Source organism: Myotis myotis, unplaced genomic scaffold (genome assembly GCF_014108235.1).
Source record: "Myotis myotis isolate mMyoMyo1 unplaced genomic scaffold, mMyoMyo1.p scaffold_m19_p_2, whole genome shotgun sequence".
NCBI lineage: Eukaryota > Metazoa > Chordata > Mammalia > Chiroptera > Vespertilionidae > Myotis > Myotis myotis.
The window spans coordinates 120561399-120577579 of NW_023416324.1; the positions used below are offsets into that span (position 1 = coordinate 120561399).

The 16181-nt window shown below is 39.3% G+C and overlaps 1 pseudogene; it reads left to right on the forward strand.

Annotated features, from left to right (window-relative positions):
- The first annotated feature begins 13094 nt into the window (after positions 1-13094).
- LOC118676026 lies at positions 13095-14297 on the forward strand (annotated as a pseudogene).
- The last annotated feature ends 1884 nt before the right edge of the window (positions 14298-16181 follow it).

The following is a 16181-nucleotide window of genomic DNA, read 5'->3' on the forward strand; positions in this document are numbered from 1 at the left end:
AAGGGTGGAGGAGTCAGGTCAGCTCCTCTGATATTCTTATAGCATGGATTACAGAGTGTTCTGATAGCAAATTGGACATAATCAACTATTGGAAATTTCAATTTGACCAATACCATGTTTCACCTTTTTTTTAAAAAACAATGTAATAATTTGGGAATGGATATAGTCTCTGATATCCAGGGTCCACAGCAGTCTCTGCTGTCTCATGCTTAATCCTCTTCAGAGGGCGTAGAGGTATATGAGGCTTCATTCCTTTTTTCAGAGCAGAAGACAAGGAGTCTAGTATTCGAGGGGGTTAGCTCTAGGAACACTATTATCACTGCAAGACCCTTTAGCCTGTATGAGTGTGTGTGTGTGTGTGTGTGTGTGTGTGTGTTTATGATCTGTAGTCACTTCCATTGTAATATTTTGGGTGTTTTGTCTTAAAAATATAAAAACAATAGCCTACATAAATTTCCTATAGTAATAGAGAATGAGAATTGAAATGTTTGGCTTAATCCATATACTGAGCAAATTCATGTACAGAGACTAAATTATGCATATTATAAATAGACAATATTTTGAACTACTCAATGAATTTTCATAGAATATAAAGAAACATGTATTTATTCCTAAAGTTCCTTCTCTGTATATAAAAGTTTCATTATTTAGCCAATATTAAGTCTATGCTATTACATATTTAACTGCATTTTACTGTGGTAAAGAAATATTTCTGTATAATTCAAAAGAAATGCTTCACCACAGTGTCATTATTCCTTCTTGATAATTTTGTTTATTGCAAAAGTGGTCCACTCCATGAAATGTAAAATTCTCCAGACCTTGTTTTCTAACTTTCCCTTTCAACAGAGCCAGGGGATGGGAGACTCCCTGGCTCATGGCAGCACACATGCTGTCAGCACAGGAGCTGAAAACAGCACAGGCCCGTCTTCCCTCCTGCCTCCTCATGTATTATTAAAGCCAGCAACGCTTCTAGATCGTGAACAAAGCTGACCATCCTCCAACAAGGAATTCAATTCGCAAGCTTCTGAATGTTCACCGTTGCTCTGTGCTGCCTGCACATGGCAGATATAATTGGCAAACTGAATGAAGAATTTCCTATTCTTACTAGGCAGTATTCCAGATAGAAGATAAGAATAGCCTGAATAGCTAGGCTGGCATGGGAAAGGGGCTCTGTTTTTCATATAACTCTTATTATGAAGATGCAAATTTTCTCTCAACCAGAAACACTGTTTGTGGCTGCTCAGCAGACATTCCTTTAACTGTTAACAGTGTGTCCTCAGTGTCTTACTTTTCAATATTTCCAATGCCATTTTGAGATGATATAACAATATCTTCTCAGAATTCTCTATGGAAACATATTTACAAATATTCGTAATTCATATCCTCAGTGTTGTATTATTTACATATTCAAAATACCATATCTGAGGATGTCTACCACTCAATGTTTATTTAATGGAATTCTAGGTTAGTGAAACTGAATAGCGTCATTGGATCCGACCCACACTTTGATTCCACAAAAAGGATCAGTAAATATCTATGAATCATTCTGACCAGTTGTATATAACCATTTTTGAAAGGAATTTGGTTGATGTGTTTACAAATGTTTATGTTATATATATATATATATATATATATATTATTGATTTTTGTTACAGAGAGGAAGGGAGAGGGATAGAGAGTTAGAGATGTCTGTGGGAGAGAAACATCGATCAGCTGCCTCCTACAAACCTCCTACTGGGGATGTGCCTGCAACCAAGGTACACGCCCTTGACCAGAATCGAACCTGGGACCCTCCAGTCCGCAGACTGATGCTCTATCCACTGAGCCAAACCGGTTAGGGCTATATTTTTTTCTTATAGGTATAATTCATTTATTTAAAGAGTCATATGCTGTGCATATATGATGTAAAAATAATCGCAAAACTTTTACAAGGAAAATAAAATATCTGTCCCACACCTGACTTTCACCGTCCAAGTGAATCCCTCAGTGTTAGCATATAGTTTAGTTCATTCTAGACACATCCGACGCATATACATTTTAAAAATAGTCACATTACTGTTGACGCCTATACACAGTTTACAGACATCCTTTCACTGCTACCACTTTTGAATATGACAATTAATAATCAAGTTGACAACTATATTTACTATTAGCATGATTGCTGAATTTTAGCATTATATAAAAAGCCAATATACAGATATGAATACAGTGGCTACAGAAAGGTTATTCTCTCGTTCTTGAACTCACTGATCATTCAAGACCACAATATGTGCTGCCTGTCAACTATGGCACAGGATTCTGCCAAACCTTTCTGAAGTGCAACTTCTGCCATTATAGACCTCAGAGCCAGAGAAGACATGAGTAGCTTGATATTTAGCATGTGTGTTTACGTGCCTTTGAGTCACCTCCAACTCCTGGTGACCCTGTGAATGAATGATGTCCATAGTGTCCTGTCCTCAACTGTCCAACTCAGCTGCTGGACTCATGCTTATGGCTAATTTATGAAATCAATCCGCCTCATATTTGGTCTTCCTCTTTTCCTACAGCCTTTCGTTTTCCTGAGCATTATTGTCTTTTCCAAAGAACCTGGCAACCTCATGATGTGCCAGCATGCTGGGGTTCTTAGGTCATCTCACTGGCCTCCTCTCTGCCTCCTTCCCTTTCCCCCTCTCTGTGTCTGTGTTCCCTCTTCCCGTCTCCCTGCACACACTCCTTTCTCACCCTCAGTGCATCTCTGTACCCACAGGCAGATGTTCCCTTGGTCTCCTCTCTATCCTCCTTTACCTCTGTTTAGCACTCCCCCTAGCTCTCTGACCACCCTCTTCTCCTTCTGCCCTTTCTTCTTTTTTCCTTCACTCTCCCTCTTCAGCAACACACCATCTCCCCCTCCTCTCCTCTCTGTTTCCTCTGCTTGCCTCTCTCTTTCCTTAGTAAGTGACTTGCTGGGCACAGTCCTGCCCTCCTCTGCACCTGGTCCACTGCAACTTGCACTTCAAGCCTTAGCATAAATGCCACTTGTCAGATAGCTCTTCATCTCCTTTAACTAAATGTAATACTTTTTTACATGTGATCTCATATTCTCTTTCATTTCTGCCTTAAAACTCTCAACTCACCTACAATTATGTTTAAAAATGTTTTTTCTCAAAAATTTGAATAGGAAACAAATTCACATAATTTAAAATATGTTTTATCAATTTTAGAGAGAGGGGGAGGGAGAGAGAGAGGGAGAGAGAGAGAGAGATCAGGTCCCTTCAGCACAAACTCTGACTGACCAGGGATGGAAGCCAATGTGCTCTGACCAGGAATCAAACCTGTGAACTTTTGGTGCCTGAGATGATTCTCAACCAACTGAGCCGCACTAACCAGGGCAGTTACATAATTTTTAAAAAGAATAAACGGTAATACAGTGGGAAATCTCTCATATACCCTGCTCTCCACTAGTCCAATCGCTACACACCCTCCACACCACCATTCTCCAATGACGCTCTAACACATTTACACTCCCATGAGCAATGTGGGAAAGTTTTAAGAGAGCAGTTATTTCCCCACAATTTTGTCAAGAGAAAGTGCAATCAAACTTAGTTTTTTTATCAGTCCAATGAGTGAAAAACTGCCTCACAGTGTCTAATACCCTCTCTCTAAGACCTTCATCCTCCTTTTATTTGTTTCCTTTACTTTAAAATCACACTCGGTCTTTCCCTATTTAAAGCACAGGAAATATGTCTTAGCCTCATTTCTCTCTCTAGTGTTCACTTTCTTTGTCGTTTTTCTTCACTTCCACACAGTCATTCTTGAGTCCATTCAATCTGATAAGCACTTCATCACTCTATTGATGCCTATAGAAGTTTACCAATAACCTCCAAGTTTACATATACAGCGAACACGTTCTGTACATAGTTTGAGTCATTTTTCTGGAGCATTTGCCACTGACCATCATATTCTACCCCCTGGAAACATTTTCTCATTGGCTTTTAGGTTAGCTTTTGGGGAAACCTGTTTCTTCTCATCTACAAACTGCATCAATCTCTTTGGTAGACTTTTAAAATCTCACTGACCTTTATAATTAAGTAGGCCCCAGGAGTTATTCTTTGTTTTTCTCTTATTTTAAAACTTCTCCTGGCCCGCTTTCTTTATACCCATGGCTTCCAATGTACCAATCTGATAGCATTAATGTGCCCAAATGCTTCTCTTCAACCCGTCTACGCATGCATGTACGCCCACATAGTGTATTTGTATAATACAGAGGGTAAGAAAGAAAAAAATATTATGCTAGGATTTAAATCAGTGAAATACAGGTTGTATACATTATTAATAATAGGAAACGCTGCTTGGCCCACGGCAAGGATTAAAATACTGTATGTTAGAGAGATTTTGTGAGTAGACTATGAAGTATAGAACAGAGCCTCATTCCAGCTTATAACTGCTTAGAAGTGAATGAGGAAAACATGGCTGAATATTTAGTATTCTAGGGAAAGGTCATTTAAAGTCTTCCAGAAAGCTGAAAGGATGATCTTGTGGAAATATATATTCTGAAAAGATCTCTTGTGGGATTCACTGAACAGATTGGCTTGGAGAGCCACCTGGTGGTAAGAACATGTGAGCAAAGGTGGAGTTTTCACTGAGTCTAAAATCCCATCACATGGGGGCATTCTAGTTTACCTACAGATTAGGGCCAAACTATTAGAATCTGCCTAGACCTCATACAGGATTCTATTCTTATAACTGTGTTGCCCCAGCCTACTTGACTTCCCTTACACATTTGCAGAAAAAATATATACTTATATTCTTATGGGTTTCTTTATTTTATCAACCTATCTACTCAGATTTGGTTCAAGGAATGCATAGAAGCGAGGTATGTAAAGACAAAGCTTAACAAAACAAAAGAAAACAGAAAAAAAAACACGAGTTGAGCTTATATAATTAGAGGGGCAGTGATGGGGCCAACAATGACACTTGCTGCCACTACAAGACTCCCTCCCTTCCTTCCCTTTTTCCACTCTCTGACTTGGTTTCAGGGTTATTACTAGTTAAAAACAGGCTGCTTCTGGGTATATGCAAGAAATAGGCTCAGGATTGTACATGAAACTACAGTGAGTCAGAAGACTGAAGAGAATTGCTTTTAAAATTTAAGATGGGGGAGGAGAGAGAAGGAGAAGGAGGAGGAGGAGGAGGAGGAGGAGGAGAAGGAGGAGGAAGAGGAAGAAGAGGAGGAGGAGGAGGAGGAGGAGGAGGAGGAGGAGGAGGAGGAGGAGGAGGAGGAAGAGGAGGAAGAGGAAGAGGAGGAAGAGAAGGAGGAGGAGGAGAAGGAGTGGGAAGAGGAGGAGGAGGAGTGGGAGGAGAAACAGCTTTTGCCGTGGTTAGTGGGCTGTGACTTTGCTCTATTCCAGAGTGGAATGCTTCACAAACCAGAACCCAGGCTGAAGGGACAGCCCTGCTATGAACTGTGCTATTCTTGCAGCAAAGGAAAAAGATGAAGAGATCTTGAAGAAACTCTCATAGGCTCTTAAAGTTTCTGTTCAGAGCTAACATTGGTCTCTTTCCCTCATATTTCATTGGACAAAGCATGTCACATGGCCAAACACAATATTGTTTGAATATACTTTCATTGTAAGAATTGGCACTTATTCTACTTCTAGAAATATATCCCAAGAAACCAGAAACACCAATCAGAAAGGATATATGCACCCCTATGTTCATAGCAGCACAATTTATAATAGCTAAGATCTGGAATCAGCCTAAGTGCCCATCAGCAGATGAGTGGATTAAAAAACTTTGGCACATCTACACAATGGAATACTACACTGCTATAAAAAGAAAGGAACTCCTACCATCTGCAACAGCTTGGATGGAGCTGGAGAGCATTATACTAAGTGAAATAAGTCAGTCAGAGAAAGATAAATATCACACAATCTCACTCATTTGTGGATTATAATGAACAACATAAACCGATGGATAAAAATAGATCTAGAGACAGAGAAGCATTGATCAGATGCTCAAACCAAAGAGGGAAGGCAGGGGAGGGTGGGGCTAAGGGGGAGAGATCAACCAAAGGACTTGTATGCATGCATATAAGCCTAACCAAAGGACACAGACACTGGGGGTGAGGGCATGAGTGGGGAACGGGGGGACATTGGGGGGGATAAGGACACATTTGTAATACCTTAATCAATAAAGGAAACAAAAAAGAATTGGCACTTAGATGCAATGTACTAAGGTGTATACTAAGTTTAACATAATGTATTGTCTAAACCAGAACGATGTTGAGAGTAAAAGTGTTTTTTTAATAATTAAGCCAAGACAACAGGTGTAAACTGAAATTTTCCTGGCATACTTAGATATATTGTCACCTTCCTCTAATAGGAAAGACATGAGGAGCAGAATATTGAGAATAATTGAGTTGATCCTAATCAAATGAGTTGATCAATTGAGAGATCAGGCATACACACAGGGATGCATACACCCATGTTGAGGGAAACAAGGAAAAACAGGGAAGAAGGTGGGTCAGGAAGTCAGACAGCTGCAGGCTGTGAGACCTCTTCTGAAATACAAATCAAGACAAAGGACAGTGAACTAAGTGTGGTTTGATTTGAATGATGCCCTGCATTAAAAAAGGTAAGTAGTGATAAGTAAGTAATGCCCTTTCTCTGGCCTCGGTGATTGAATCACATTCCCTGGACTCAGGCATTAGTAGGAATAGAGAGATCAGAGGAAAGAGAAGATCCTGTGCTGTTCAGTGATTGCAAGTGTCTAATATATAAACAAAGGCTTATCCAATGGTATCTCCCAAAGAGGGAAACTGGAGTAGGTTATGTTTAAGATGGATTAGAGAATTAAGAAAAAATATAGAAAACCAAAATGTAGTCTGAACATTTTATTTTATTTGTTATTTATTTATTTTTGGTTAATTCTCACCTGAGGATATTTTTCTGTTGAATTTTAGAGAGAGCAGAAGGGAGGAAGAGAGACACAGAGAGAGAAATATAGATGTGAGAGAGATACACTGATTGGTTCCTCCCACATGAACCCTAACCAGGGCCAGGGATCATGCCTGAAACCAAGGTAAGTGCCCTTCACCCGAATCAAAACCAGGACCCTCAGTTTGCAGGCCAACACGCTATCTACTGAGACAAACTGGCTAAGGCAACTTTGAACCACTTTTTAAAAAGAGTACCATTTGTGAGAAGGAATAATTTTGAATGAGAAAATTACAATCAAAATTTTTCATTTAAAGTGCAGGACTTGACTTTAAAGAAGAGACACTTACTATTAAATTAATTTATCAAGACCATAATTCATAGTTTTAAAGAGAAAATATGCATTTCAGATATTCTCATGGCATCAGCTATTGATATTGAATGAAGCAAACTTTTGATCTTAACTGCAACAGTGTCATTTTTTTGGCCCCATCCAAAGAACATGCCTAAATGAATAGAGCTATGGGTGCCTTGAAAAGCATTACCCCTCTGCCCACAATTGATGTTTTACTAATTGCAGTAGTTAATTATATCAGTCCCTAGGACTGTAAGTTTTTAATTGTTTTGCTGTCACTTACTTTTAACAAAAGTTAAGCAATCCGAAGAATTTAATGTATTTCCCTAAATATCTGAATTATTGTCTATAATCTATTTTTAAAAACAAGTGTTCTTAGGGATTCCTATTTCTGAAACATTGGGCATTATTTCCCTAAGGTAAATACGTATGTTAAATTATTGTCATAATGAAAATGTGTATTTTAACCACAAGGTGGCAGAAGAAGCTAGGTACTCCATGTGCCTTTTCCAAATCACTCAAGTTGTTTCAGACATTTAGTTTTATCAAATTCAGATAAAAGGTGCTGGGGAAAAAATGTACTATGTGCCTTTGTTAAAGCAGATGCACGTGTAAGATAAGTGACTATAGAACAACAGTGAAGGGAAGAAGTTAAACAACTAAATATTTTTTTTTTATATCCTCAATATAAACCCCATTCAAAAGGTTTTTTTCAAAGTTGGTTTCTAGTAAATATTTGAGTGGATCAAATAAATACTCTCTTAGCAGATTAAAAAGAAAAAAAAACCACAGAAAACACATGGTCATATTTGGTGTTCTGCACTGTGAACCCAGCGGCTTTTTCTCTGCACAGTTGTTCCTCTGATCACACCCAGATGCCCGAGGAGCTGCCACTAACGAAAGAATAGCTCCTTGAATGTGCTATGAACATCTGTGCCGGTAGAGAGGTGATTATCTTCCTCCTTCCTCCTACCCAACCTGATAATGTTTCTGAAAACATAAAGCATACACTTACCTTTGGACACTAATTCAAAGGAAGTAACATTGCCATATTAAGATAATAAAAAAGACTATAGTTATCATAACGACAATATGGCCATATATATGAAATAAACAATAACAACAAAAATCTTCAAGATGCCATCTACTAGCAATATAATTCAGTTCATGCAAGGCAATGTTTCTCTGAAGAAATTGTAATTGAATAATTGTATTGGTGTAAGTACCGATTTCTGTATTTTAATAACTTTCTGGTAATTGTATGGCTACAATGCAATTAAAACTTCCTCAAATGCCATTCAAGACTCTTTCATTATCCACTGTTCTTCTGCAATGCTTCTGTACATTTATCCAAATATACCATGGCCTTTTATGCCACTGCCTTTGCCAAGACTCTTCCTTTCTAGAATGTTATTTCTCTGTTCCTGCAACTGGCAAGCTACCACTTCTCCTTTAAGAAATGATTCAGGGGTCATCTCTCTAAAATCTCTCCAGAATTCTGCCTTAAAAACATAAATTATCGTTTCCTTCTCTGAATCTTAGAATCATTGTTCCTGTTTTCATCACTTTGATCATTTAATTCTACCTGATTTGGTACATTTATGGCTACCCAAGGAGAGGAAACTCATTTCATGATCTTTCTATCTGTAAGGCCTGTTAGGGTGCTTTAAACAGAAGCCCTGAATGGAGAATGAAGTAATCAACACACCCATAAACTCATGCAGGATGTAGGTTAATTATCATTTATATTTGAAGATGACATTTATATTCAAAGATGACTATGATTTTAGAGTTTACCTATAGTTAATGTATTTTAATTTTAAATTCAGAAAAATCTTTAATATGTATTAAAATTATAAAGCACTAACTATGGGACCGTTATTTTTCAACTCCTGACACTCTCTGGGAAGTCATAAATATAAAATGATTGATTCAGCATATGAAAATTGAAATTTAAATAGAATATCCTTTGAAGACTCTTGCTCCTAAGTAAAAACTTTAATATTTCCTTAATATTTCCAATAAACAAACATATATTAAATGTATAAAATGTTAACAGTGATTTGACTGGTGTATCTTACAGTACAAAACGTTTTATCTTTATTTCATGGACAGTAGACCTGATCTAGTTGTTCTAAAACCAAATTATCTGATGGTTATTTATTCACTTAAAACAACAGCTTAGCTCGACCATTATGAGGGATTTCATAAAAGGTAATTAAGGGCAAATACATAGTATATTTATATAATATAGCATTATAAGTAGTTATCAGATTATACATACACAAATAAATGGGTACACCTGATAGGATTATCAGTCCTGTAGTCAAAACAGAAAGCCACAATAGCATCTATTCTAAGATAACTGGAAAGAAAGACCTTGCATTTTTCATGTAAAATGCACCCAGCAGAGACTACCAAAATAATGGTAGAACTCTGACATTATGCAAACAGAAAATCATTTAGTATTCCTTCAGAACCAGGGAGCAGACTGTACTGCCAAAGAAACTTGAGTCTCATAAGCTTATTGCTGTGTTTGGGGATATGTGGTCTGATATTTAATTTTTTGCTTGGGGTAGGGGCATTTAATATTTTGGCAAAGTAATCTATATCAACAATAATATCAACCATTTTCCAGAAAGGAATTTTTTATGTCAAGAAAGGAAAGATACCAAAAGTCACCTAAGAATATATGAGTTTGGGATTAGTATAAGAAGCGTAGCCAGAGAAGTTTTAAATACTTCCATTTACTATCCTTCATTTAACATGTGTGTGCATCTCTGTGTGTGTACATGTGTGTTTGTGTGAATCAATCATTATTTAGACTTTCATTCCTACAATAAATAAAAATGTAATAATTGAATGTGAACTACAAACTTCTTAAAAAAAACTTTAGAACTCCATTTAGAAAGTATACTTTTTGCATAAAATTTAATACTACACATATAAACATCTAAAGAGTAGTAAATTAGCTCTTCTTTAATATTTAATTGTCAATTGAGTATATATTGAAAGAAGTAGAGTTGATGGTTTCTACTTGAATTGCATGAGCTATTATCATAAATGTGGAAAATCTGAATAGTTATGTGTTGAAAGTGAATTATTGCTATGTTACACTTGGAAAACATAACTGTTCAGGTAACAATTCCAAGGGTTTTTTGAAATGTTTAAACTCCATTTCGAAAGCATACTTCAATGATATCAGAGGAATGATGGTGTGAGAGATCCCTTTAGCCTCTCAGCTTGAAGTTCCAATAATTTAACAGCTATAATTCAACAAAGAATTCCCCAGTCAATACACAAATATATCTGAGAGATCTGCTCACTGAAACGTTTAAAGGTGGGCAAGTGGGAGTAAAGTCAGAAGGTGAGAAGGGAGGAGAATTCAAAGGAGCCAAGGATGCTCAGTCTGGAGAGGGGAGGACTAGGTTGTGACTGGCACTCCCTTCAGCCAGGAGGAACAAAGAGATTAAGTAAGCATTCCTGCAGGAGTGGGCAGTAGGAGCTGCAGCTGAGCCCAGTGACCTTGGCAGGGTCGAAGCACAGGGGTGTGGCCAATGTTGTCAGGCAATTGGCATTCCAAGCTAAGGCACCTGGCTGCCTTCCTAATTTCCAAGAGCTCCTCTCCCCTCACCCTTCATATCCAGTTGGAAAGCACATTATCTGCAAACCCAAAAAATGGTACTACTATGGGTAACAAAACTAGCCTCAACAAATTCAAGAAGACTGAAATTATAACAAGCACATTTTCTGACCACAATGCATTGAAATTAGAAATCCACTGCAGAAACAAAGTAAAGAAACTCACAAACATATGGATATTAAACAACATGCTACTAAAAAATGACTGGGTCAAAGAAGAAGAGGTGAGATCAAAAGATATCCTATATAATAAAAGCCTAATATGCTAAGTGTCCAACCATTTGTTCAACCAGTTGCTATGATCTGCACTAATCACCAGGGGTCAGATGCTCTGACCAGTAGGTTAGCTTGCTGCTGGGGTCTGGCCAATCAGGACTGGGTGAGATGGGCCGGACATGCCCTGGAGCCTTCCTGTGGTGCCTCCCTGGCCCCGATCATGCACCAGCAAGGTCCCTCAGCCTAGCCTGTGCCCTCTCACAATCCGAGACCCCTTGGCCCGATCCCCACAGGCCAGGCTGAGGGACCCAACAGGAGCAAGAATGCACAGGGCCTCTAGTCTATATATATAAAAGCCTAAGCAGCAATTACGACCAGATGACCGGTTGGTAGCTATGACATGCATTGACCACCAGGGGGAAGATGCTCAACATAGTAGCTGCCCCCTGGTGGTCAGTGTACTTCCATAGCCAACCTCCCCCTGCCAACCATCCTCCCTTGGTCCCTCCCCCCAGCCAGCCGGACCCATTCAGGACTGGGTGAGATGGCCCCAATCAGCCCCGATCACCAGCCAGGCCGAGGGACTCCCCCCTACCTGTGCACAAATTCATGCACCAGACATCTAGTATAAAAATAAGAATGACAATAGGACATATCAAAACTTTTGGGATGCAGTGAAAGCAATAATAAGAGGGCAATTTATATCATTAAAGACTATCTCAAGAAACAAAACAGAACAAAACAACAAATCACAAGTAAACAACCTGACAGGTACAACTTACAGAATTAGATAAAGATCAAAAACAGTGCACAGCATTAGAAGAAAGGAAATAAATAAATAAATAAATAAATAAACAAACTAGAATAGAGAACAGAAAGAATACACACACACACACACACACACACACACACACAAAATACAACAAAGAGCTAGTGCTTTGAAAAGATTAATAAAATTTACAACCCCTGGCTAGATTCAGTAAGGGGAAAAAAAGAAAAAAAAGAAAAAGAAAATACTCAGATAAACAAAATCAAAAATCAAAGATAAGTTACCACAAACATCACAAAAATACATAGGATCACACTAGAACACTATAAAAGACTTTTCACCACAAAATGCAATAACCTAGATGAAATGGATACATTCCTAGGAATATATAATCTTTCTAGACTAAATCATTGAGAACTGGAAAATCTCTAAGTAGACTAATAAATATTCAGGAATTTGAAACAACAATCAAAAACCTCCCCAAAAATAAAAGTCCTGGACCAAATGGCTTCACTAGTGAATTCTAGCAAACTTTCAAAGAAGATTTGATACATATCCTTCTCAAACTCTTCCAAAAAATTGAAGAAGAAGCATCCTTCCTAACACATTTTATGAGGTCAACATAATCTGCATACCAAAAACCTGGCAAGGATAACACAAAATAGAAAAGTACAGACCAATATGTCTGATGAATACAAGTGCAAAAATCCTAAACGAAATACTAACAAGTCAAATACAACAATACATTAAAAAATGATGAAGTGTTGCACATACCATGGTTCAACATGCAAATTCATCAGTGTTGTACACACAATCATACAAGAAAGCATCAAAACCATGAGATCCTGGCCCGCCTCTCGGGGCTGCGGCTGCCCGCCCCCGGGAGCTGGTTCCTGCTGCCTTAGTCCCGGCGACCAGGGGACACCGGCGTGACTGGGCGTAACTGGCTGACCAGCCGCCTGGTGCTTCCGTGTCCAGCCAGGTCCGCCTGGCCGCCTGGCCGCCTGGCCCAGGACCTACGACTGAGGTCGCCCTCCTCGCCCCTCACCCTTTGCTCCCTGCTCTTCGCTCCCGGGACTCCTGGCGGGGAGCTCACTCCAACCCTTCCCCGGTGACACCGCAGCCTCTGCCCGCGCCCAGGGACAGGGCTGAAAACAGACCGAGTTACTTTTCAGAGTTAAAAGACAATCAAGACAAGATGGGGACTCCTGGCTCTGGAAGGAAAAGTACACCGGTGAGAGACCGATTTTCTGCAGAAATGAGGCTCTGAGTAACATCGCCAGAGAGGCAGAGGCAAGGCTGGCAGCGAAACGGGCTGCCCGGGCAGAAGCAAGAGATACATGCAGGAGAGAAATGGAACCACGGCAAAAAGGGTTGGATGAGAAATCTGACAAACAGTGTGCTGAACATTACACAAGACCTTCATCTCAAAATTCTGCCTCAGCAACAACCCCTCCAAGTGGAAACTCATCCAGAGGAGGAAGCGGGGACGCCAGCAGCTAATAGGTCCAGATACCTCATTACGGCGAATTGCGAATTGCGGGAGTCTTTCTCTGAAGTGGAATAAAAATTCAAGAAAGCCAGGGTTTCTAATGCACAGTTAGACAATGAGAAGAACAATTTGATCTACCAGGTAGATACCCTCAAGGATGTTATTGAAGAACAAGAGGAACAGATGGCAGAATTTCATAGAGAAAATGAAGAAAAATCAAAGGAGTTAGAAAGGCAGAACCATATGTGTGCTGCAGCATACAATGGATGAACTTACAGAAGGCCTCCGACAGAGATGAGCTTATTGAGAAGCATGGCTTAGTTATACTCCCCGATAGCACTCCCAATGGTGATGTCAACCATGAACCAGTGGTTGGAGGCATCACTGTGGTGTCTCGGGAAGCTGCTCAGGCCTTGGAGTCCGCAGGAGAGGATCCTCCAGATGTAAGGCTACGGAAGCTTACTGGAGAGAAGGAAGAGCTACTATCACAGGTTAGAAAACAGAAGCTGCAGTTAGAGGAGGAGCAGCAGAAGTGCTCCAGGGGCGAAAGCACAGCGACTGGTGACCTGGCCCAGCTGCAGACGGCTCCGGCTTCCAGTTCATCGAAATGCAGACAGGTGCTAATAGACAAATTAGTAAATACAAGTTTAAGCTTTCAAAAGCAGAACAGGATATCCCCACCTTGGAGCAAAGTATTAGCTGTCTTGAGGGACAGGTGCCGAGATATAAAACTACTGCTGAGAATGCTGAGAAAGTGGAAGATGAACTGAAAGCAGAAAAAAGGAAGCTACAAGGAGAGTTAGGAACAGCACTGGACAAGAGGAGGAAGTGGGGATGACCAACAGCCACCTGGCCAAGCGGCTGGAGAAGATGAAGGTCAACAGGACAGCACTTCTGGCCCAGCAATAGGGAGGCCACCATCCACCTGGGAGTTCTGGGCCCCACCAGAGGGACTGACTTCTGCCCATTGACAAACCCCTCTCCGTGCTGTTTGAGTTTTGTCATTAATACAGCCACCTTTGTATTTTATAATTTATGAGAGAATGAAATAGGTTTGAATCTTCATGAATGAACACTTTGGATTTTGTTTGTAGTTTAATTCTAGACTAAGAACTGGTCCATGCTATTTTTATTTTGTTTTTTTTGTTTTTTATTTCTGTAATTTTAGCATCAAGTTTACGCACCATTTGCCACAGCTGCCTCAATGACTGGGCACTTGGAGGCCTCCACCCGGGTGTTGGAGGACAGCGATTCTGAGTGCTCACTGAGCTACTGGCCGGAGACCTCAGAGAAAACACAGTGTCTTCTCCACAGTGCAGTTCAGACTTCAGTGATCTCCAGTGGTCGAAGACATGTACCCTCATGTCAGATAGCATTTCTATTTTAGTGAAAAAACAAGTTCACAGGTGGGGGATATATGTGTCACTAAAATTTATATGTTTGGAGGAAAAAACCTTTTTTGTAAAATATATAATTTATATAAGAAAATGTTAGAAAAAGATATGGGGAGTGTATATAAAACTTTCTTTATTGCATGGGGCAGGGAAATCCAAGGCCTAATACTCTTAAAGTAAGAGGAGGGTCCTTAGACTTCAACATTAACTGTGCTGTATCTTTTAAGGTATTTCATCTGCTGCTTCTTGGTGAAATGAAATCTCAGACAAACCCAATTTGGGGAGTGGGGAGACAGGCAGGTGGGACATCTGCCTGGATAGTCTATTAAACACACCCTTTGACTGACTAAAAAACAACAACAACACAACACAAAACCCATGTGATCTTATCATTAGATGTAGAAAATCATTTGGTAAGATACCACACCCATCTATGATTAAAATAAGATGGTATAAAAGGAAAGCACCTCAACATAATAGAGGCCATATATGACAAAATCTAAGCTAGTATTGTACTCAGTGGTAAAAAACTGAAAGCATTTCCTCCAGAATCAGGAAGAGGACAAGGATATCAACTCTCACCACTATTATTGAACATAATTCTGGAAGTCCTAACTGAAGCAATTCCCATCAAAATTCCAATGACAATTTTAAAAGAAGCAGGGCAAAAATACCGAAAAAGACCAGGAATTGCCAAAGCAATCCCGAGGAAAAACAATAAAATTAGAGTTATCACACTGCATGACTTCAAATAACACTACAGAGCAATGATAATCAAAGCAGCATGATTTTAGTAGAAAGCAGACATACAGATCAGTGGATCAGAATTGAGTGCCCAGAAATAAAACCACTTATATCTGTGTAAGTAATTTTTGACAAAGAAACCAAAAAACACACAATGAAGAAAAGAAAGCCTCTTCAATAAATGGTGCTGAGAAAGTTGGCAATCCAGATGCAAAAGAATGAAAGTAGACTACAATTTGTCCCCGTGTACAAAAATTAATTCAACATGGATCGGGCCTAAATAAAAGATCTGAAACAGCGAATTACATAGAAGAAAACACAGGTACTAAGCTTATGGACCTTGGCATTAGAGAAGATTATATGAGTTCTATCCAAAAGGCAAGGAAATTAAAGGCAAAAATAAGTGAATGGGAATATATGAAACTAAAAAGCTTTCACACAGCAAAAGAAACCAACAAAACAAAAGGCAAACAACAGAATATGAGAAGATATTTTCAAACAGTTTCAACAGGGGTTAATATCCAAAATACATAAAGAACTCATAAAACTCAACACCAAAAAAATGAGCAATCCAACTACTAAATGGTCAGGAGCTCTAACCAGACATTTCTCCCAAGAAGGCATACAAAGACCAGCAGATAAATGGACGTTATTT